This window comes from Mauremys reevesii, linkage group 3, assembly GCF_016161935.1.
Source record: "Mauremys reevesii isolate NIE-2019 linkage group 3, ASM1616193v1, whole genome shotgun sequence".
Classification (NCBI taxonomy): domain Eukaryota; kingdom Metazoa; phylum Chordata; order Testudines; family Geoemydidae; genus Mauremys; species Mauremys reevesii.
The window spans coordinates 178,626,181-178,651,866 of NC_052625.1; positions in this window are offsets into that span (position 1 = coordinate 178,626,181).

Below are 25,686 nucleotides of genomic sequence, written 5' to 3' on the forward strand. Positions count from 1 at the left end.
TGTTTTCCTCTCTACACTATAAACCAATTACTATAATATGGAGAGAAGAGCCTGAACCAGAGCCTTGGATCTGAACATTGGGAAAGTCTGGATTCAAACTTTGCAGATCAAGTCTATTTCTGATCATTTTTAAGTTCTGAAACGTTGATGACTGCTTGCTGGACTTCCTAGTTTGTATTACTGGATACAGAGCTCTAACTACTCCTTTATCTTAGTGTATTGTTCAGAACTAAGTGCAGGTCTTAGGCTGGGACTTCATGCTAATGTTAATTTTAAAGTGGGAGGTTTAAAAACTCAGTTTACGTAACATTTGTGCAGATCCCAAAAGCATGCTGTATGTATTGTATAAATAACAAACACACCATTACCCTGTCTGTGTAAGTGGTGATCTATCTCCAGTAAACACCAATTATGCCATCAGGGCGAGCTGGGAGGGGAATCTCATAACTGCAGTCAAGTCTAATAGCTGTGTGTGTAATTAAAATCTTTCTGACTCTGGTTGCTAGCTTTCTCTTGTCTCCTCCTCTTAGCATACTTCTCTCCATAGCACTTGGTGCACATCATTAACTCTTAGCCCTGGTCTACACTATGAGTTTAGGTCGAATTTAGCAGCGTTAAATCAATTTAACCCTGCACCCATCCACATGACGAAGCCATTTTTGTTGGCTTAAAGGGCTCTTAAAATCAATTTCTGTACTCCTCCCCGACGAGGGGATTAGCGCTGAAATCGACCCTGCTGGGTTGAATTTGGGGTAGCGTGGACGCAATTAGATGGCATTGGCCTCTGGGAGCTATCCCAGAGTACTCCACTGTGACCACTCCGGACAGCACTCTCAACTCAGGTGCACTGGCCGGATACACAGGAAAAGCCCCGCGAACTTTTGAATTTCATTTCCTGTTTGGCCAGCGTGGTGAGCTGATCAGCACAGGTGACCACACAGAGCTCATCAGCACAGGTGATCATGGCATCCCAGAATCGCAAAAGAGCTCCAGCATGGACCGAACGGGAGGTACTGCATCCGATCACTGTCTGGGGAGACAAATATGTGCTATCCGAACTCCGTTCCAAAAGACGAAATGCTGGAATATTTGAAAAACTCTCCAAGGGCATGAAGGACAGAGGTTATAACAGGGACCCACAGCAGTGCCGTGTGAAGCCTACCAAAGAACCAGAGAGGCAAATGGCCACTCTGGGTCAGAGCCCCAGACATGCCGCTTCTATGATGAGCTGCATGCCATTCTAGGGGGTGCCCCTACAACTCCCCCACCCCGGTGCTTCCCTCCTTCCCCCCCCCCCAGGCTACCTTGGCAGTTATCCCCCCATTTGTGTGACGAATAAATAAAGAATGCATGAATTTGAAACAACAATGACTTTATTGCCTCTGCAAGTGAAGATCAAAGGGGGGAGGGGAGGGCGGTTGGCTTATAGGGAAGTAGCGTGAACCAAGGGGGCGGGTTTTCATCAAGGAGAAACAAACAGAACTTTCACACCGTAGCCTGGCCAGTCATGAAACTGGTTTTTCAAAGCTTCTCTGATGCACAGCGCATCCTGCTGTGCTCTTCTAACTGCCCTGGTGTCTGGCTGCACATAATCAGCGGCCAGGCAATTTGCCTCAACCTCCCACCCCGCCATAAACGTCTCCCTCTTACTCTCACAGATATTGTGGAGCATACAGCAAGTAGTAATAACAATGGGCATATTGGTTTTGCTGCAATCTAACCGAGTCAATAAATTGCACCAGCAAGCTTTTAAAAGTCCAAATGCACATTCTACCACCATTCTGCACTTGCTCAGCCTATAGTTGAACTGATCCTTACAACTGTCCAGGCTTCATGAGCCATGGGAGCAAGGGGGTAGGCTGGGGTAGGTGCGACTGCGCGGTGCTGCTGACTGGGAGAGCAGCCTGAGGCAGAAGCCTCCAGCTGGCATGATATTCCAGGCAGGACTGAATCTCCATTAGATGAAACTTAAAGAAGAGAATGACCTGGACTCATTCCCATTTTTGTCTAGGCGCCCCCGACCGACCTCACGGAGGCCAGTCAGGAGCACCCACGGGACCACAACGATGGCTAGCAGTCATATTGTACCATCTGCCATCCACAAGGCAAGGCAAGGGGATGTTGCTGTGTAGCACTGTGTAGCACTGCTGTGTAGCACTGCAGTACCGCATCTGCCAGCAGCACCCAGGAGACATACAGTGACAGTGAGCTGAGCGTGCGCCATGCTTGTCGTCTGCATGGGTAACCGAGGAAAAAAGGCGAGAAATGATTTTTTGCTGTTGCTTTCATGGAGAGAGGGAGGGAGGGGGGCCTGATGACATGTACCCAGAACCACCTGCGACAATGTTTTTCCCCCATCAAGCATTGGGACTTAATGCACTTAGTGGGGACACACACAATCGACTGTATCAAATCGATTTCTAAAAAAATCAACTTCTATTAAATCGACCTAATTTCATAGTATAAACATACCCTTAGAGCTCTCAAAAACAACCCAGACACTTGCCTTGAAAATGTCTTAAATATTCCTGCTAGTTTTCTATTTGTCTTCTGACAGTCTGTTTGTTTTGTAAAAACTAGATAGAGAAGTAACAGACAATTAGCAGGTTGGCTTATCTGCGACAAACAGGCTCTTCAGCATCTAGCTATCGGAGCCTGGATAGGTGCTGTAGATATAGTGAATTCAAGCTATTAGTGCATGGAGTAGCTCTTATTTTCTACCAAGAGAGGCTGCAACTGAGGGGAACTGCACTGCCATTCAGTTTTGTTCTATAGCTTTTAAACCACAAAGTAACTTAAAGGATTTACCGGTACGCCAGAGTCCAAAGCGGGCCGTGGCCTCAGCTGGAAGAGGTGTGGCCTCAACCGGAAGAGGCGGGGGCCTTTCAAGATTTAAAGGCCCTGGGGCTCCGGCTGTGAGCTCCAGGGCCTTTAAATCACCCCAGAGCTACCAGCTGCAGAGGCAGCTGGGAGCCCCGGGGCTCAGGGGCGAATTAAAGGACCCAGGCTCCAGCTACTGCGGGGAGCCCTGGGCCCTTTAAAGCTCCTCCGGAGCTCTGGCAGCGGGGCTCAGGCAGTGCTTTAAAGGGCCTGGGGCTCCCCGCAGGGGCCGGAGCTCTGGGTCTTTTAAATCCCTGTCCGAGCCCGGCTGCCAGAGCTTTGGTGATGATTTAAAGGGCCCGGGCTCTCCGCAGCAGCTGGAGCCCTGGGCCTTTTAAACCACCACTGGAGAAGCCAGTCCAGTCCGGCACGGCGTACCGGCTTACTTTCACCTCTAGCCACAATTAATATGATATTCTGTTGAACTTTTATGCTGAGTAAGAATTAGATTTTAATTATTAAAACACATGACTTAAGGATTAACATTGTTATAATTATCCTGAGATCCTTGTGGACAAGAGCTATGTGGATATAGCCACATTAATTCTTCACTCTCTTAATTTGGAGAGGGCCATTTTTGCAATTCACTATTATGGTCAGAGCAGCCTTTTTCCTGTTCTCATAAAAGTCTCATGTTTCTGCATTGATCAAGGTAACGAGCCAAGTGTGTATTTGCACCTTTACACAGTCAGGGTAGTACAGTTTGTAAAATATTCACCCCCGGGACTTAATATACACAGAAACATAAATGCTACATGAGGGAAAAGGCTGGTGCCGGGGCAGTGCAGAGGGAGGGAGAGGGAAAGGTGACTTGAGCCTTGTCTTCCTCAGAGAAAGTGCCATTTGTGCCTTGTACAATGCTTGCAATACTCCTCTCACAGAAATGCTCCAAGCAATTTCTGAGGATGCTAAATATTGCTTGAAGTGTACAAGGTTTATACTCATCAGGACTATATATCAGTCCTAATCACTTCAGCTGGGACTATTATAGTGCTAGTATGGACTAATACTAATTGCACTGGTTCAGCTACTCCTCCCTCTGCTGTCCCACAGTGCATTGGTGGCCTTTTGAAATCTCCCAGAATGCACTGAGATCTATTGGATAAGTATTGTGACTGAGATGGTTGAAGACAGTGTTACTTTGGTGTGGGAAAGCATTCAAGGTTTTAACATGACTAAGCAAGGTTGGTGGGGCCACACTGAACCATTTGTGCTCATAACAATCAAATACTATCGTTAAATTACAAATTCTCCTGTTCTGAAGTGCAGACAAGGCCCTAGAAAGGATATCAGTTTACCAAATAGGAATGGGGTCAGGGCAAAAAGAGACAGGCAGAATATGAACGCATAGCCAAACTCGCATAACTAGGGGAAAATCATGAGAGTTGGAAACACTGTGTTGAAATGACACTTAAAAAAACCCCACACATGCACAAGTTCTCTCTTTTTTTAAAAATAGAATAATTTCATGGATTTTAAATAAACCAGCTGTATTGGTATCTTCTAAAATATAATTACATTCCAGTTAATATAACATGCAATGTAACTGGAGGCTGCCATATTGACAGGAAGTATATAGGCAGAAGAGGAACTCACTTTGCATACCATACAAACAGCAGAGAAATATTGAGCCTGATTCTCCATTTGTTGCTCTCCCCCTTGGTCAGTCAGCTAAGCCAGTGCACAGTGAGTGTGAAATGTTACCAAATCAGAATGAGTGTTTTACCCTCTCCCACTTGGTGCTGCTATAAATAGCCACACAAGGTACACGTCAGTGGAGAATCAGGCCTGGTATATTTCTAAGTGTCACTTTGATTGGATAGCAAACGGCCTGTTGTCACCAGTTTTTGGACACTCAGTGGATGCCAACCCTGCAATCTGAGGTGGGATTGCAGCTTGGCTATACAGACCGGTGCTAACACAGTTACAAATCAGTGTAGAAGCAGCAATACAGGCTTCAGCAAGGGCTGAACAAGCATAATAGGAACCCTGTATATCTAATCTGTGTTGCTAACCCACACTGAATCCCATGCCCCTGGGTCAACACTGCTATTGTTAGCTATGCTGGTGGAGATATGTCTACTTATGCCAGAATCACACTGTGGCTGCAACTGCAAAGGTCCTCAGGCCCTATATCTGTATATAGGAGTTATGGAAGCTGCTGGGTGGTCAATCAGTGTAGTTGCACTGGCACCGATCCCAGGTTAGCTGTAAGCAGAGGTGAAAGTGGGCCGGAACGGTGTACCGGTAAGAAGCCAATACTGGCCTGTATGCAGCTGATGTTAAAGAACTGCCGTGACAGCGCTTTAACGTCGCTGCCCCTTTTGCCCACCTCAGGCTGCTGCCCGCAGGGGAGGGACAAAAGGGGAAGCTGCCCCAGGGCTGGCGATTTAAAAGGGATGTGCTGGCCTCTGCTTCCCGCAGCCTCCATTGGCCTGGAACGGCAAACCACGGCCAGTGGGAGCTGTGATCGGCCAAAACTGCGGACGCTGCAGGTAAACAAACTGTCCTGGCCCGCCAGTGGATTTCCCTGATGGGCCACGTGCCAAAGGTTGCCAATCCCTGGTCTATAATTTCCCAGGTCCTCTGTGTTCTTCATTTTAAACATAGGTACAATGTTTGCCCTTCCTTAGTCCTCACCCATCCTCCATGAGTTCTTGAAGATCATTGCAAATGGTTCCAAGATTCCTTCAGCTAGTTCCTTAAGTACCCTAGGATGAATTTCATCAGGCCTTGTGACCTGAATACATTGAGCTTATCTAAACATTCTTTAACCTGTTCTTTCGCTATTTGGGCTTGTGTTCCTTTCTCCTTGTTGCTGATATTGATTGTGTTGAGTATCTGGTCCCCATTAATCTTCAGTGAAGACTGAAGCAAAATAGGCATTGAACACCTCAGCCTTTTGAGCAGGGGCAGCTCTAGCAATTTCACCGCCCCAAGCACGGCGGCACACCGCGGGGGGCGCTCTGCCGGTCGCCGGTCCCACGGCTCCGGTGGACCTCCTGCAGGCACGCCTGCGGATGCTCCACAGAAGCCGCGGGACCAGCGGACCCTCTGCAGGCACGCCTGCGGGAGGTCCACCGGAGCCGCCTGCCACCCTCCCGGCGACCGGAAGAGCGCCCCCTGTGGCATGCCGCCCCAAGCACGCGCTTGGCATGCTGGGGCCTGGAGCCGCCCCTGCTTTTGAGGTCATCTGTGGTTAGCTCTCCTTCCACACTAAGTAGGGGACCTACACTTTCCTTCATTTTTTCTCTTGCTCCTACTATATCTAAACAACACTTTTTATTGTCTTATGTCTCGTTAGGTGTAACTCATTTTGTGCCTTAGCCTTTCTGATTTTGTCCTTACATGCTTGTGCTATTCTTTTGTACTCCTCCTTAGCAATATGTCCATATTTCCACTTTTTGTTGGATTCCTTTTTGATTTTCAGACTATTGAAGAGCTCCTGATGGAGCCATATTTGTCACTTACTATATTGTCTATCTTCACTTCACATTGGGATAGGTTGCAGCTGTGCCTTTAATACTGTCTCCTTAAGAAACAGCCAGGTCTCCCGAACTTCCTTGTCCCTTAGATTTTCTTCCCAGGGAATCTTACCTACAAGTTGCCTGAGTTTATTACAGTCTGTTTTTTTCCAAGTCCATTGTCCTTATTCTGTTGCTCTCATTCCCTCCTTTCCTTAGGATAATGAAATCATTATTTCATGATCACTTTCACCCAAGTTGCTTTCCACCTTCAGACTAACCACCAATTCCCTGTCAGTCAGAATCAAGTCTAAAATGGCTGTCCCCCTAGTTACTTAAGCCACTTTCTGAAACAAAAAAAGTTGCCCAATACATTCCAAGAACTTACTAGAAATTGTGTGTCTTGCTATTACTTTTCTAACAGGTGTCTGGGTAGTTACTATCATATACGTAGATGTAACTAAATAGTGGATTTAATATATGCATATTTAAATATCTCTTTTCTCTTCCTAATACAAATGGTAAGGTAAATCATTCCCTTATATTTTTTCTTCTGCCTTAGTGGCTGAAGTGCATGGAAGAAGAGTGATGGGTTACTTTGTATGACTCATTCATACAGTGTGTCATTTTGCTGGGGACACTGGGCACTTCAGCATTCCATCCCCTTCAGTCCCCATGGAAGTGGCTGCAGGGAGTCTCAGAATGCAAGTATTGGAATCCTATTTTGCAGAGAACAAAGCCCATTACATGCTCTTAGTTAAACAGTAAATCAGAGAACAAATTCTGTAAGATGTGTTTCTGTCTCTCTCCCAGTTCCTTCCCCTCTATGGGTTGTGTTCAGACAGTGCAGACACCAAGCTGTAAACAACATTTTTTCAGCAACAGCTGGCTCCATAAGTGGCTATTCTGGCTGCACTGTAGCAGGTTTTATTATGTAATTAGGCTGACCATGAGCTAAGTGATCATCTGGACTTTCCAAAATTCCTCTGCAGAGGAATTTACACATTAACGAAAAATAAATTAAAAAAAATCAAGAAAACAATCCTTTTGTGAACTGGAGGTGAATCAGACAGGAACACCCCCACCCCATGCTCCAAATGGCTCTGTCATTTGGTTCACAAGTTATTTTTCTCAAGGTTTTATACTTGGGGACAGATGACACTGAGTCCTACATCTCCTTTTCATCTGACCTTGAGTGTCTAGCTTCTTTGCATTTCCACTGATGCAGGTGGTGATGTGGAAGACAGCAAGCTGGCTGAATCTCTTCATGGACAATACAGAAATGGTGCTGGGTAGCAGGGCAATCTTCAGGAGGGATAGGCAAACATAATGCCTGATGTCACCCTTCACCAACACGGTTCACAGACTAGGGGATGTACATGATTCACTGGAGCTTCTAGATTCCCAGACACTGAGAGTGACTCTCAGTGGCCAGGATAGCCAGGAGACTAGAGCCTCTCCTGCAAGTCTTACCATAGGGACCTGGGTCCTTGATCAGCTCTATACTTGAAAGTTTTATCAGTATAACTATTTTGGTTGGGAGCATGATTATTTTACCATTATAGGTACATCCTTGAGTGTGGACACAGTTTGACTGGTATAAAGGTGCCATGCATCCAGTGTAGCTTATTCCACTTCCCATACAGGAATATCTACATTGGTAAAGCTCCGTTATACTGATTGAAGTGCATCCATGCCTGAGGAATTGTTTCACTAAGGGTATGTCTACACTACGAAATTAGGTCGAATTTATAGAAGTCGTTTTTTTAGAAATCATTTTTATACAGTCAATTGTGTGTGTCCCCACACAAAATGCTCTAAGGGCATTAAGTCGGCGGACTGCGTCCACAGTACCGAGGCTAGCGTTGACTTCCGAAGCATTGCACTGTGGGTAGCTGTGAGTAGCTATCCCACAGTTCCTGCAGTCTCCACTGCCCATTGGCATTCTGGGTTCAGATCCCAATGCCTGATGGGGCAAAAAACAGTGCCGCGGGTGGTTCTGGGTACATGTCATTAGGCCCCCCTCTCTCTCCCTCCCTCCCTCCATGAAAGCAACAGCAGACAGTCGTTTCTCGCCTTTTTTCCTGGGTTACCTGAGCAGACGCCATACCATGGCAAGCATGGAGCCCGCTCAGCTCACCATCACCGTATGTCTCCTGGGTGCTGGCAGATGTGGGACTGCATTGCTACACAGCAGCAGCTCATTGCCTTTTGGTAGCAGACGGTTCATTACGATTGGTAGCCATCGTCGTCATATTCGTGGGTGCTCTCTTAGCCGACCTCAGTGAGATCGGTCAGGGGCACCTGGGCAGACATGGGAGTGACTCGGCCAGGTCATTCTCATCTTCTGCCGAGCACCCAGGAGATGACGATGGCTAGCAGTCATACTGCACTATCTGCTGCCAGCCTAAGATGTAAAAGATAGATGGTTCAAAACAAGAAATTGACCTGATTTGTTTTGTGAAATTAACGGCCTGCTAAACCCAGGGTTTTGAGTTCAATCCTTGAGGGAGCCATTCTGTGTGACACAGTTGTTTGCGTTTCTCCTTGATGCAAAGCCACCCCTTTTGTTGATTTTAATTCCCTGTAAGCCATGTTGTCAGTCGCCCCTTCCTCCGTCAGAGCAACAGCAGACAATTGTTTCGTGCAAAACCAGGCGAGGAGGTGACGGCAGTGTGATGACGAGAGGGACATGGTCATAGACTTCTCACAAAGTATGGGCCAGGCAATGTGCCCCGGCAATGTGCACATCATGCTGATGAACTCTGCAAACACACTGGCCAAACAGAAAATGAAATTCAAAAGTTCACGGGCCTTTTCCTGTCTACCTGGCCAGTGCATCTGAGTTGAGAGTGCTGTCCAGATCAGTCACAATGGAGCACTCTGGGATAGCTCCCGGAGGCCAATACTGTCAAATTGCATCCACACTATCCCAAATTCAACCCAGCAAGGCCTATTTCAGTGCTAATCCCCTCGTCGGAGGTGGAGTAAATAAATTGATTTAAAGAGTCCTTTAAGTAAAAAAAAAAGGGCTTCATTGTGTGGATGGGTCCAGAGTTAAATTGAAGTAACGCTGCTAAATTCAACCTAAAGTCATAGTGTAGACCAGGCCCAAAACTATCCCGGTTTAGTTAAAGTGGTACAATATTGTAGTGTAGACCAGCCACTGCCAGGAAAGGGGGATGCAAGCAGCATCCTGGAAAGTGAGTGCTCCTGTTTTGGGAAGATGGATAGTCAGGGCTACTAAGGAATGCAAGGATTCAGGACAGCCACTTAGAGTCCTCCAGGCCAGTGCGGCATGGGAAGTGCAGGATTGGCCTATAGCATTAATTTAAATTAGGTATTTCTGCTGTGTATTCCCTGTATGTTTGCTAAGGGATAGACTAAGTACCCAATGCCGCAAGGTGCTTAGTGCCCTCCACTCCCACTAACTGTAATGGGCAGAGAGGGCCCTCAGCAGTCAGCACCTCACAATCTCATCCATTTCATCTGCATTTGTAGCCTTAATACTCTCAGTCTTTACTCAGCGTGTTCTTTTTTAAAGAATCCCCGTCATCTGAACATTCTAGATCTCTTTGGGATGAGACAGGAGTGGTGACGTGTGTCATAATGAGTCCTGCCCCCGGTGCGGCTCTTGGCTTTAGGCTTTTACAGACCATGTCAAGGAGACAGTTCCACTGCTGAATTCCATCAGGCACCTACTGGCATGCTGGGGAAGCATTTTACAGAACAGCATGAGAATGAATTCCTTAGCAGGCCCTGGCCGAAGTGAAGCAAAGATCGGGGAGAGGGAATGGCCCAACAGCAGGGCAAATTCAGTGGTTAACTGAATGGAGTTCTAAGTTGGTGCAACTCACATTTTCCACCAGCTCCCCCGTGTGTGTATTACACCTCTTAGATGCCGTTAAATTCACACCCACTTACTGACATGTAACTTGCCTCCTCTTCAATATCACCTCTGAATCTCACCTTCTGAGTTTAAGTTTGTGTAACTCGCATGCCAAGGAGCCAGAAGGGAGCAGCATAGTGGGAAAAGCAATATCAAGAGGGTTTAAGAATATGTAGATCAGGGGTTGGCAACCTCTGGCACGTGGCTCGCCAGGGTAAGCACCCTGGCAGGCTGGGCCAGTTTGTTTACTTGCCGCATTGGCAGGTTCGGCAGATCGCGGCTCCCGCTGGCGCGGCTCACCGTCCCAGGCCAATGGGGGTGGCGGGAAGCCGTGGCCAGCTCATCCCTCGGCCCACCGCACTTCCCGCTGCCCCCATTGGCCTCGGACAGCGAACCGCAGCCAGTGGGAGCCACGGTCGGCCGAACCTGCCGACGTGGCAGGTAAACAAACTGGCCTGGCCCGCCAGGGTGCTTACCCTGGCGAGCTGCATGCCAGATGTTGCTGACCTCTGATGTAGATGAAAGCAGGATATTGCCTACTTTACATACACCTTCAAACTCCTCAACATGTGAATTATCACTTACCATTGGTCTCCTCTGCAGCTGGGCGTGTGCTTCCCAGGGTGGGCAGACAAACACGTGCTAGCTCTGCTCAAGCTAGTGTGCTAAAACTAGTAGTGAGGCTGTGGCAGTGTGGGTGGCAGCTTGGGCTAGCCAGCTGAGTAAAAATCCACCCAGACCCCTGGACATGTACTCAGACACTAGCACAGAAGTGGGCAAACTACGGCCCGTGGAACCCTCGTGCCCGGCCCCTGAGCTCCTGGCCCAGGAGGCTAGCTCCCAGCCCCTCCTCCACTGTTTCCCCTTCCGTGCAGCCTCAGTTTACTGTGCCGCTGGCGCAATGCTCTGGGCGGCAAGGCTTCGAGCTCCTGGCCTGACCCGGTGCTCTGTGCTGCATGGTGGCATGGCTGGCTCCAGCCGGGCAGCATGGCTGTAGGGCCGCCAGCCACCGGTGCTCCAGGTAGTGCAGTAAGGGGGCAGGGAGCAGGAGGCGTGGGGGTTGGATAGAGGGCAGGAGTCCGGGGGGGGTGTCAGGGTGCAAGAAGCGGCGGGGAGGTAGGAAAGGGGGCGGGGCCGGGCCGCGCCTGGCCATTTGGGGAGGCACAGCTTCTCCTAACCAGCCCTCCATACAATTTCTGAAACCCGATGTGGCCCTCAGGCCAAAAAGTTTGCCCGCCCCTGCACTAGCACAAGCAGAGCTAGTGCGTCTGTCTACCTGTGCTGGGAAGTACGCTCCCAGCTGCAGTGTAGACACACCCTAAGACTCCCTTACACTGAGACTCTCTGGGCACGATTCTCCTCCAGTTCCACTAGTGGAAAACTGATGTAATGCCACACATGCATCTGAGAGCCAAATTTGGTCCTCTTGCACCTACTGGCACCCACTTATGTAGCATCTCTAAATTTGGCCTGGTAAATGTAATTGCGAAATACTTGACGCACTGCAGAACCATGAGAAGGGGGTCAAAGTGACCTTAGCAGAGATCTGTGGAGCAAAGTATTTTTGGAACTTAATAATGTGCATGCACGTGCTCATATGGGTGACAGGGAGCTGGAGAATGATACTGATAGTAGTTGCTGGCTAGGGAAAGGAGCAAGACAATCACCCGGTACTTCACTTTTAGCCCGAGAAATGTACAGGTCTGTCGCATCTTATGCTGGGGTTACGTTCCACAGTCAGTGCGTAAAGGGAAAATCATGTATAGTCAAAGTTACATTGAGTGTAATGGTGGGCGGAATTGCCCGCACTACAGGTACAGTATTAAAATGGTTATTTTTCTCTTTTTTTTTGTTTTTTGTTTGTTTTTGCCGACTATGTAAAGCTGAAATTGCGCATGTTAAATGCGCGTAAGATGCGACAGACCTGTAACTGGCTAAAACCCAAGCTAAACAATAGGCAAAATTCAGAGGGAGACTAAAAGAGTTTAGATTTGTAAGACTAATATTCCCTTCTAGCCCCCTCAGAGTGTAACTTGCGGTTCTCAATCTGGTGAGAAGTGTGGACCATATTTAAAATATAGGAATAGTTTCATGGACCATCCCCTTTACAACCTTGTGGCAATGGCAGTACTGCAGTTATCTACATAGAAAAGACATCTTAGGAAAGTCTTTGTATTTTAATGCAATTTAGCTGGAGGAAACAGGGAGAATGAACTAATACCATTTGACTAGCCAGGTCTCAGCAGACCACCAGCAAGCTGTGCAGAACTGGAACATCCAGACATCAGTTTGAAAGCTTCTGGTGTAAGTTGTTCCAATTTACACTCACGCTCACTTACTGATGTGCATCATAGAATATTAGGGTTGGAAGAGACCAATCTCACATATAGTCATTCAATTTGGCCAGTTGAGTCAAAAGGAGCCTAAACTGTAATTCACATGCAAAGAGACCAGAAGAGAGGATTAAGAAAAGAAAAATAGTAAAAAGGTAGTAAAATAGTGTAAATTAAAGCAGATTATATTTATCCTTCATGTAGATTACCCATTGGGCCAGATTCTTGTCTCATTTAGTCCAGGATTACAAACTAAAGTTGATTAGAAGAACCTGATTTCTCTTTGAACCTCCTGAGAGTTGCTTTTCCTGCTCCACCACCCCTCTCCCCCCCCAACCCCATGTGTAAGTGGCATGCATGACCATCTGACACCAGGGCCTGGTTCTCCACTGCCTTGCACGTTCTGTAGCCACTTACTCCTGTGCAAAGTGGTTGTAAAACCCACTACCAAAACACAATGTTAGTATTCACATTGTTCCTGCACGGGTGCAAGTGACTTCACCAGGAGCATCAAACCCCAATTATAGAGCTACCTGGAGCCAGACCCTCAGTTAGTGATCGATTTTAACAGATATCAGAGGGGTAGCCGTGTTAGTCTGGATCTGTAAAAGTGGCAAAGAGTCCTGTGGCACCTTATAGACTAAAACATATTGGAGCATGAGCTTTTGTGGGTGAATACCCACTTCGTCGGATGCATGTAGTGGAAATTTCCAGATTTTAACAAAGTTTCACTGATGTGCATCTGCTGAGGGTCTAGCCCACCCTCATTTAGGACACTGCATAATTTGGCCCAGACCCTTCCACAGAAGTTGTACCAGTTCACTACAGGCTGCTCAACTGAATTTGACCCATAATGGGCCTTACTGACCTCCCACAGTGATTTTATACTGAGATAACCCCATTGACTTCAAGGGAGTTACTGCTGTGAGAGGAGAACCAGGACCCCATGAGTAAAACTGATCTAAAAATCAGTGTTGGTGAGATAAGAATCCAGCCAGTGGCTCTCACTGCTTCACAGTCCCAGAGAGACTCATAGGGAAAAGTGAGGTATAATTCCCATACATGCCACAGATGGCTGCATGTGAACTAGGCCATATTATGACATTGAAGAAGCAAAATATGGTCAGGCTGTATCAGCAGTGTTCTCTGGAATTCTTACTGTTATTTAATAGCATCATAACTAGGGCAATTATTTAATCTCCCTGAGTATAGTGCTTAGTTGACTATGAATAAAGAAAACTAATTCTGAAGGGCGTGCCTGCTTAGAGAGAGCGAGAAAGATCTCATATCAGCTCTGACACTGCTGAGTGAGGCACTATTATGCAGAGGATATGACTTCCCTGTAAAAGTGACTCAAGCTCTTATTTGGGCGTTGCCCCAAACCTCCCTCTCATTCACACATAAAACTCTCACCTGAGTTTGGTGGTGCTATAAATCCAGACTTACTGGCCTGACTGGGGGTATAGGCTAGGGCACCGGTACCATTTTCATGCAGGCAGGTAACCCACCCACCTGATTGTGAGGATGTAGCAGGCTAAATTACTGAAGCACTGGTAGTTCTCTAATGTCTTCCCACAGTCCCCACCCCCATCCCCCTTACACACCCAGAAGGAGATACAAGTTCTCCCACTGCGGGTTGGGCAAGAGAGAAGAGCCAGAGTGGCTCACATTACTATAGCACAAAGAACCATGGTATACGGCCCCAGAAATCCTAGTGACACACAGGAGAGTGCAGCAACAGTTAAGACAGTGTAATGCATGCAGGGCTTCGTTTGCAGTGTGGCTGCTCACCCCTGGGCTAGACTAATCCAGGTGCTGGTCAAATCCTCAGGATGAGCGTGTGCATATGTGATCTTATTTCTTAGTACTTCCTGCTGCTTGTCTTAAAGAAATCTGCTATGAAGCCAGTTTTCAGAGGCTTATTAATTAGGCAAAAGAGTCACTTTAGGCACAAACCTTGTTTATATAATTGAGAATTTGCTCAATTTCTATCCCCGCCCCCCAAAGAGGTGCTGGAACTATTTTTATACTGAGGGTGCTAAGAGCCATTGAAACAATTAACTTGGGTTTGAATAGAGACTGGCAATGGCTGGGTTATTACACATAATGAATCTCTTTCCCCATGTTAAGTATCCTCACACCTTCTTGTCAACTGTCTAGAATGGGCCATCTTGATTATCACTACAAAAGTTTTTTTTCCCTCCTGCTGATAATACCTCATCTTAATTAATTAGCCTCTTACAGTTGGTATGGCTACTTCCACCTTTTCATGTTCTCTGTATGTATATATATTTCTTACTGTATGTTCCATTCTATGCATCTGATGAAGTGGGCTGTAGCCCACGAAAGCTTATGCTCAAATCAATGTTAGTCTCTAAGGTGCCACAAGTACTCCTGCTCTTGAAACAAAACTGTAAACCGCGTATATAATGGAAACTACTTCAAGCCAGGGGGTGCTTCAGCACCCCTCATTTCAGCACCCGCCAAGCAGTCTGGCTGTTTTTGTCTAACGCGAAGGTAAAAGAAAGTGCCTGCTTTAAGATGTAAAAGAAAGCGCCTGCATGAGACAAAGTAGTTCCACCTTAAAAAAAACAAACAAAACAAATAAGCGAAAGCTAGAATCTGATCCAGAGCTCATTGGTCCATGGGACTCTTTCCTTTGGTTTCAGCAGAATTTTGGATCAGGCCTTTTAGGGCAAACAGACCACTTAGAAGCAGCATGTTATGCTGCCATGCAGAAGCCTGCTGCACAGACAGCACTGTCAGCTCGCAAGAGTGGCACTGATGGGCTCTAATGAGAGCTGAAGCCAGCCTCCCTCACCTGGCCTCTGTAATGTGGGAGCCTTTCAATGCAAGACCACAGGAGGCTAGAGAACCCCGTTCTGACAGCTCCCCTGGAATTCACTGAGAAGATAAGGGCAGGTCATTTTACTAGACTGAAGAAAACAAAATAATCAACAGGCAAGACATGGTACTATAGCTCTGAAGGCCTCACTTTCCACTGATTTAATAATAGCGGAAGCATCAAAGCAGATTTCATGAGTGTCCCATTCGCTCCATTACTGCCTTAAGGGTCAGCAATCTTCTTATTTTTAGACATTTTTATTAAGACTTGGAAATATTTGTAAACTACAGGGCCGGCTTTAGGGCGATTCCCCCGATTCCTGGCCCATAATAGTTTAGTCTCCTGTGGGCTGTAATACTTTGATCCAATTCCAGTTATTGGGTTGTGTGTGTGGATGCTGGTGGTGTGTGATATACAGAGAGCCAGACGAGAGGATCGGGTGGTCCCTTCATGCCTTGGATTCTATATAAGGGATGTATCAAGCCCTTCCAAAGGGAAGGCATGAAAAAGGCACCACAGAGGCCTGTTAGGTCAAAGAGAGCAGATATTTCCAATCTAAAAAGTATTTATCAAAGACAATGCAATTTGGCATATAAATTGAAAAATGCCAAGGAAATTATATTGTTAAAAAAAACTGTGGGGGCGGGGGGCGGCAAGGGAAGAGAACCCTAACATTTTAGGTGGGCAAATATTTCTACGTCATTAAAAATGCCTTTAAAATATAACAGAAATATTTGCTAAACCGAAATACATTATTTTATTTAGTGTGCTGAGATAGTGAGCTGGTTAGTAGAATAGTAAATATATTTTTACCTAGGCACCTATAAGGCAGTTTCAGGAACACAATTTTTCACAAGATTATTTTTTCCTTAAAATTTTTTTAAAAAAATGTGTGTCCATGTCTGCGTGCACACCCCTGCCCACACCCCCCTACCTGCCTCCCTACGTTATGCTGAAAGTGCTAATGGCTGCCAAGAGGGAGGTCTTGGATTCAAAAAGAAGCCCAGACTTCATTAAGGCCAATGGTTGTCACACAGCCCTGGCAGAGCTCCCCTAGCTGGACACTTGCCAGGCTGGTGTGTTTGAGTCCTAAAAATTGAGCTCTTACTGGTACAGGGCCAGCTCTGCCCCCACCCCCTTGGAAGGGGAGGGGCCTCGGGCAGAAGGGGCGGGGCTTAGGTCTGTGTCCCCCAGCCAGCCCATCTGCGCTGTTTGGCCTGCACTGCCCGGGGCTCCAGCGGTGATTTAAAGGGCCCAGGGCTCTGGGAATAGGCTGCAGCACTGTCCTCGCCTTGCTCTCTGGTGCATTTCCTGGGCATGGGCTCTGTCTCTTGTCCCATTCCCATGAAGGGGTCTCATGGCCCAGCTGCCTTAGCTCTCCTGGACCAGTGCTGATCCCACAGTAGCTTGAGCACACCCTTTCCCAGAGCTCTAGCCATGTGGGCGCTCTGGATTTACTGTTTAGCTCTTCAGGCACATATGATGGTGGGAGCACTTAACAGATACAGGCTTTGAAAGGGTTCCAAAAAACAGAGACATGCTTTACTTTAGCTAGCTCGAGAAACAAACAGAGCTAGACAAAACCCTTGTCTACATCCTTAAAGGTGCAGTTCACACTTAATGAAAGGTGCTATATCAACAACCCTTGAGAATGAAGTTTTCTGCTTACCCACAGAGGGGCATCACAGCGGCAGCAATCTTTTTCCCCATGCCTTGCTGGCGTACCTCTAGTGTCTAGCTTGATAGGGAGGGATCAGCTAGAGTCACTTGTTGTGTGTGGCGCCACTTAAGGCTGAATCCAATACCCATTGAAACCAAGATTCCTACTCATTTCAATAGACTTGGATCGGTGCCTAAGCCTTAATTCTTGAGGTCTCTGTGGACTGTCAACATCAGTGCCAACTGATGCAACTGATTTTTATGGCAGGCATGAATGCCCAAGGAACTTGACCAACATGAGCAATTCAGTCTGAATAGTCCATTAAATAGCCATCAGATAGTAGTGACTTTAGTCAGCTGGATTTTCATCTCTTACCTGGAGGTCAGGGGCACTATCTCCTATGCCAGTCCCCTGAGCAATCCAATCCCATAAAACAAAATTCCTTTTTGCTTTCTCATGACCCCTGTGCCCTCCTCCCACCTGGGTTTTGCCCATAGAAATGCTTGATGAAGAGAAGGCAGATTCATCCTCCACAACTTTTGATCGGATTGAAAAATAAGGCATCTTTAAGCTTTATTTTCTGTTACTATTACCTGGTTTCCATGGAAACCAGAATGACTTTCCCCTTTTTTCCCTGGGAGGATGTGACATTAACTGCAATACACACGGTTGTACCAAAATTTAGCAAAACAGCTCCAAAGGCAACTGCCTTTTATTTGGAGAACCTGCAGCTAGTGCCGCTCTTCACTAGAGGTTTGTATTTGGAAAGAGAGCCCTCACTTAGCATCCCAACCTGTGTGGTGCTGAGCAACTTGATGAGGTGCTTCAGTGGGAGAGGACAACACTCAACACTTCACACTGCTGGGTGATTAGAAACCTGGTCACTTCTCATGTACGGGGAGACTTTGGCAAACCACTAAAGTGCTTGAAACCACTATGGCTTATTGTTAAAGGCAGCCTAGTCAGCAAGCTGTAAATTGGCCATTCAGCACTCTCAACTTGACCAAGGCAGGAGGGGAGGGAGTTTTGGGTGCCACAGAAAGGGCAGCTTGACCCCGCATCCTTCCTGATAAGAATTGTGTTGAAGAGCAGGATGTGCCCCAGGAATGTCTATTGGGGTCTCAAGGCTGCAGACTTTGGAAAAACTCACACCTGGTTAATCAATAATCAGAAGGAACTTCTTGCTTGATCATTGAAATGCTTACTTAACAAGGTTTCTTTAAGGGACATGTCATTCTATTACTAATGTATAAATAAGGGGAAAAAACTTGAGATAGTAGGACTCGTTGGGACCGGTCTCTCCCTCTGGATGCATCTTGTGTTCCCCACCGGCAGACCGGCTGCCACTGTGCTACTCGAGAGCCACAATCAGCTTTGGTAATTATCAAGGGTTGGGGGTGTTTTAACTAATCTTGTTGCAGACATGTGTAAGTGCTTGAGACTAAGTAAATGTTTAGCTTTAAGTGAAAGCACTCTCCTGTTGTCCTGTTTGTGCCAGCCATGTATCGGTTGGACAGCCGTGTCTCCTGATTTATTTCCTGACACCTCCAAGCACAGAGTAAAAGTTACCAAGAGCCTTGGGTTGCAAGAACCCCGGGTAACACTCAAAGCACACATACAACATCCATGGTTAATGGAAATGGAAAACGACGCATGCGCACATGTAATACAGTGGCTTAGTACATGTGATCATGTCCCCCTCTAGTGGCTGACAGAAGAACAGCCTGCTACTCTGGAGCTAGTCCTTTAGCTTATGGGATAAGGACCTGGGCTTTTGATACTGACGGCTGTGTGTTCAACACCAACTGATGATCACTGTGCTCAAATGTGTGCGTCATGCAGCTGCGAATGGGCCCTTACTGTGCCATTTACCCTTAGATTAGGCCTTCTCCCCTACATTGTCAAAGTGGTGAACAAGTACCACTGAGGTTCCCATTTCAAGCAAAGGCCTATGTGACAAAACCCCTGGGCACTGTTTGGAAAAGTAGGGATGTAAGAACCTAATTCAAGGGGTTTACTCTTAAGACTCTCCCCCCATCCTCCCAAGTATCCCACAAACGTGACACGTTTTTACAGCATGTTAAGTATGGCTGGCAAAGATGAAGCAGGTGAGCATACTTAGGATGTCTGCCTAGCTGGGACTAGAGTCCCCTCTCTTATCCACACTTCAGATCTCTATCACAGACAGCACGCAGGGTTCAGCTGCAGTCAGCGGAAATTGCATGCCCAGACTGAGCACCCTGTGTAAGAGAGAGATTCCCCCAATTCACATAAATAAGAGCTGCCATGCAGCTCACAGTTGAACTGTCCGCACAGATTTTCTATAAACACTAGCCAGGAGTGAGAAGTGAACAGCTACTCTTCAGGTTTGTTTATTTTCAGGCAGTTTTCACTTCACCTCTTTCTAAATAAAAGGGAAGAGCCCAGAACCTTCCCCCTGTGTTCTAGACACTCTCCCTCTCCTCTTGCCCAGCCTTCCTGAAAACTCAGCCCCAAACTACACCCTAGTGCTCCCTTTGTTTCTTGTGGTTCTGTCTCCTTCTCTGCCTATGGCCTGCTCTGCTTGATTGTCCACTTCCTTGTAAGTGGTCCCCTAGACTAGAGCATGTGTGAACCCCTTATGCTTAATGATCTGAACAACTTATATTTAATTCACTTAAGCAATCTTTCCCAGACCTGAAGAAGAGCCCTGTGAAACTTGTCTCTTGCACCAACAGAAGCTTACCCAATAAGAGATATTACCTCACCCATCTTGTCACTTCTCATTATGTCAGCCATCTAATTAAGGGCAAGATTATGGCTTTCTATGATGGGGCAAGATGGGTGGATGGAAGGGGTTCAGGGAGGGTCTTCTGCTCTTGGTGCAAGTGTGCAGGGATAGCCGAAAAGGCAGGTACTTGTGTGAACATGAGGGGGAAGGTTAGTATCACTAACAGTGCCAGACATGTGAAGGGAGGTGGGGTGGATGGGGACTGGCACTGAAAAGAAAGCACAATGCCCCTCCCAGTAGCAGCCACTACTCAGTGGGATTCTGGCCACCTGTGTGCAGTGCAGAGAGAATGACTCCAACCACTGACCCTGGGTCAGTGCCCCTCTGTACCCCACAATGCAACAGTGCTGTTAAAAGCCATACAAGAAGGTTTAGATTGTAAGCCCTTTATGCAGGGATATTCTCTTCTCTCAAGTATTGTGTCCGTCAGTTGTACATCATTAACAACACTAATCTGTTCACTGCATGTATAAAGTACACGAGGAGGCTCTCATGAAGGAAACTAATAGATGGCTAATGCTAGCACTGATTTATATTACTGAAGCATCATCTTATCAAATCATTCCATCATACCAAAGGCATGTTCTCAAGAGGCCAATCTGGACTAGTGGTGACATATGCCACACAACACTGACTGAACCCTTTGAAGTGTGGGGAGGGCGCCATGCTTGCATCTGGCATTGTGGTTGGGATTCCCTGTGCACCCATGGACAGATCTCCATTTCTTCCAGACTAGCTGACCAGACAGGGGTGAAAACAGAGGAAATGATTAATTGTTTCTAATGCTGTTTGTCTACAGGCCTCTCTCTGATACAAGACATTCCAATATTGCAAGCCCGGCTGTAAGCCCTTGCCACGCCTTTTGAGAACATTCATTCTTTCAGTCCAGAGGTCAGATTCCCTACATTAGATACTCGAGACAAAAAAAAAAAAAAAAAAAAAGAGGATGGGGGAAGGGAAGAAACCTGACTCACTGCTTCCCTTAGAAGCAGATCATTTTTTGCAAGTGTTCTCATACACAAACTCCTTTCAGCATCAGCTGGGGGACAGAGAGACACACCAGTGCAGTGAGACTCGACTCTTAATATTTGTTCAGAGACAGTGCAGAGTCCATAGAAACATGCCTGAGGATTTTCTCCTCTAGCTTTATGAGTGGCTGAGTTAGCCCAGGACCAGAGTGAGAGTTGCCCTTCCAGGGGTGCAGGAACAATTTTTATTATGGGGATGCTGAGACCCATTGACCCAGACTGTAAAGCTTGTATATAATGGAAACCACTTCAAGCCAGAAGGTGCTGCAGCACCCCCAGCACCTCTAGTGCCAGCACCTATGTGCCCTTGTCGTCTTCCTTTTATTGCCTTTATGACTATTCATGTGATAAAAAGATGAAATTAATAATACCCATCTGGGACAAACTAGACTTTCACTACCCTGGTGCTGTTTAATCAGCCAGGCAGTGACAGGTTTAAATAGGTAGGCAGCAGAACATGGACTCCACAAAGTATTTTTAACTGCAATTCCTCCTATGTACAGCATTCTTCGCTTCCTGACCTAAACTGTTGTTTAGTGGCTATGTTTTACCCCCCACCACCCCTTGTGGCTGTCCTTGATAGGTGGGACAAAGTTTGTAGAGGGACTATGGGGGTCTTGTGAGATGAAAGATGCTACATCTCTCCATAAATAAAGAAAGGCTTGGTAACATCTACAGCAGTATGAGATAGCACTTGCCTTTTATGTATTATTTCTGCTAAAGTGCCCTGAAAATTGAGACTCAGCATGAAAATGCTATTTAAGGGAAAGGCTTTATTACAGAAAAAAGGAGAACTCTGTATTCCAAGGCTGATGCAGTTCCCTAGCACTATTTCTAAATTGTCACTTGCTTCATGGCCCTTAGCAACTCAATGCATAAATAACACCATTTCCATAGAGTGGGAGATGTGAAAGTCCCTTAGAAGTGAAGGGGAGCGTGTCTGCCTCCAGAAGATTACCAGCTGAGGGGTATCACAGAATAATGATCATGATAACCAGGCACGCAAATTCCCTTGGATACCTTCATGAATATAGCTGCTTTGTGATACTGAAACATAAATGGTTTGTTGCTGTAAGGCTAGGAGAATTGTTTATGCCATAACAACACATCAAAACAGCAACTGCTACACAGTCAAATATTTGCTCCTGCACCACCACTAATTTAACAAGCGGTAATTCTGTAGAAGAGAAATTATATTTTGACTCACATTAGCTGGCTGCAGAAAATTAAATTCAGGCAATAGCCCCTAAACACAACAATGAAATAAAATGTCAGCCTTTGCAGACAGCCCCCCTGCGGAATAGCTGATCAAACTAGCATGAAAGGTCAGCTCAACATTTCCCTTCTCTCAAATCTCTCATCATCATGTCAGGAAATAGTTTCCCATTTAGATAGTGCCTTTCATCCTGGAGGATCCCAAAGCCCATTACATCCCCAGACCAGAACACTGTTAAGGCTGTAAAAAAATGTATCAGTTGCCTCTGTTAAGATATATATTACTCCTTTAAGCAGTTGAGCCTACTGCCATAGCACACCCAGCCTCAGTCCATGGCATTGCAGGGGGTCCTTTGCCTCTAGCACCCCCTCCTCCCTCTACTGTAGCTCTGCTGCACTCTGCATCTTTCACATCCTAGTCCTCCAGCCAGGTCACCTTTCAGTTCAGTCCCCTTCTGGAGTAAGAGAGTCCAAACAAAACCCTAGAGCCTTGGTGACCACATAGCAGGCCTTCAGACCTTATCCCACCCCTAATGAAAGGGGATATTGGGAAGCCAGGCTTACCCTCTCCTCTGGGCTCGAGTCTAGACTTTTTAGAATAAGCAGTTAGGCTCTGTTTCTTATGACCCCTTACTGCTTCACTGGGCTGCTCCCTACCTTAGCCTAGGTGCAGTCATGTGTTGTAGAGCTGTGCTCTCCAGTCCTACTTTCATCACTCCATGCAACTTTTCCCAGGCTGTGGCTAAGGAGCTTTCTCCAGCTGTCTCAACAACTCTAGCAGGTGCCTGGAAGCCCTCTCCCTTATATCCCCCACTCCCGGGGTATAAACTTGCTACTACAGCTCTACCCTCAGCTCTCCCCTCCTTGGCCCTGCAGTCCTTCTTTTATCAGAACCACCCACTCCCCACCTGGGCTGAATCCTTAATGAGCTGTCTCCTCTCCAGGTGCCACAGAATGGGATAATTGGGATCTTAGTCAAACCCCCTGTTAACTCTTTATTTGCCAGGGTGGGGCATAAAACCCATCACAACAATGTTGTGGTGCAACACAAAATGAATGCCAGGAAACCCTAAGGGCCAAAGGTTGGTTTGTTTTGCAAATTGAAAGTCTGAAAATTCAGAGTTAAATTTCCATATCCATCTGTACCTTGGTCCTCTGACCCTGCCAGGCCTCATTATAGGCCTTGTCTTTGCTACAAAAAAAGTATGGTTTTAACAAGTTAACATACACAAGGTAAAATCCTAGTGAAGACAAGGCAGTTTGTAGTTCTCACAAGTTAGCAGATTGAGAAAAAAACTATGGGGAAGGTTTATGAAAAATGGCATGAGATTCCAATATGCAGCGGTGTTGTAGCCATGTTGGTCCCATGATATAAGAGAGAAAAGGTGGGTGAGGTAATATCTTTTATCAGATCAACTTTGATTGGTGAGAGAGACACGCTTTTGAGCGTACACAGAGCCAGGGGCGGCTCTAGACATTTCGCCGCTCCAAGCAGGGCGGCATGCCGCAGGAGGCACTCTGCCGGTCGCCGGTCCCGCGGCTCCAGTGGACCTCCCGCAGGCGTGCCTGTGGAGGGTCCACTGGTCCCGCAGCTCCACTGAAGCCGCACTGGACCAGCGGACCCTCCGCAGGCACGCCTGCGGGAGGTCCACCGGAGCCGCCTGCTGCCCTCCCGGCGACCGGCAGAGCGCTGCCCGCGGCATGCCGCCCCAAGCACGCGCTTGGCGTGCTGGGGTCTGGAGCCACCCCTGCACAGAGCCCGGACCAGAAGACTAGCTCTGTGTATGCTCAAAGCTTGTCTCTCTCACCAACTGAAGTTGGTCTAATAAAAGATATTACCTCACCCTCCTATTCTCATGAGATTCTAACGTCCACAGAGCTTAGGCCCAGGGCCCAAGTATTCTGTAATTCTGCAGCCATGGAACTTGCCACAGAATTGGGCTCCAAAATGTAACTTTTATTTTAAAATAGTATGTTTCCAGCCCTCATGGCTGTGAAGATACATTCGGTTCACATTTTTTGAGGTTAACTGAAGCAATGTGGTCTGAGGCTTCAGACAGCTTGAAAAAATAGCTCTAAGACATGCAAACTGAGTCCCCCAGCTATAAAACAGGGATAATACAACTAGAGGTGGCGTTAGTATGGGTTCAATGGCACCCAGAGAAATCAAGAAATCAAGGGTGCAGAAACCAGGCAAACATACACTTCTCCCACCCCGGTGCAGAAGGGAGGCCCCAGGGGAGGGAAGGGGCTGGAGAGTGAGGCCTTTCCACATTCACCCTGGGCTGGGGCTCTGGCCCCACAGGGCTGGGCGTGCTGCACAGGAGATGGCACTGTAGTGGGAGGGCTTGTTCTCCAGCCTCCCCCCACTGGGCTGGAGATTGCTACTGCTGGTGGTCCATGCCCCCCTCAGCAGTTTAATACAGTGTACCCTTGACTGGGGAAGCTACCTTCACCCCTGCATAGAATACCTCTGTCACCATTTCTCTGTCTTATCTATTTAGACTTTTCCCCACTATGGGGACATTTCCCCACTATGTTACAATGTCTAGCACAATGGGCCCTGATCTCACTTAGAGCTTTCGGGTGTTACTCCAATGCAAATAATAATGTGAACTACCCCATTCATCTCAGCGGGATGATAGTTTTTTAAACCTAAAAGATGACATCAGTGCCGCAGAAACATCCATCTAATTTGTCTATCCCATAACCCCAAACTTCCTCCCACCCCTCCCAGGTGCCAAAAGCCCCAATTGCCCCCTGTCCAGCTGCAAAACCTCTAGGTTTTCTCAGAAGAAGTGTTGCCATGATGCCCTCAGTGCTAAAATCTGTGGCATATCAACTACTGAGAATGTGGGATACAGCATAAAATACAAGGAATATAATATCAAAATAAATAAGTCAGGGGCTACTGTCCTGTCTGTATTATTCAATTTCTTACTTCATTCATTAAGAGCCTCCATTTCTTAAGTTTCAATGGAGTTCCATACATACTACAGAATCTAGGGATCCTGCTTTAAAATTTGGGTCCAGTTTGCTACTGAGAAAATAGTGCCTTGGTTAGCAAGTTCATTTTGTGTCTCATCCAAAACCCAGCACCTTCAGTGACATGGTACCTCCTAGTACTAGGCTCTGGCATTGGTCCAATTCTGACTCATAGGCAAGACGGCTGCCTAATGAATTATCCATGCCACTTCCTGGAGCGCCTGAGTTTTCCTTGGAGTTCTCATCCAAACATGGCTGCAGTCCAGTCCAGAGCTGGGGGGAAAAAATCACAGCTTAAGATGGCATGGCTGGATGCAACCTAGTTTTGAGTTTGTGTTGATTTTGCATATCAGTGTCATTGCCAATGGGGTTTATAGGGGCGCTTCCAATTTCAAAATCATTACTTTCAGGAGTTGGTGACTTGCAGATAAAATGCACCTTTTGATAATATTTTGTATGTTTTAAATCTACAGAGGAAAGAGTGAATAACCAGGCTCTGCAGTTCTTTTTCAGCATGGTGGTGATTTGTGCTGAGTTTTATTCTCAGGGAGAGCTCTGTTTTTTCAGGGCATGGAGGTGGGAAGGGCTGTGAATCAGAGTTTACCTTTCAGCTGTCG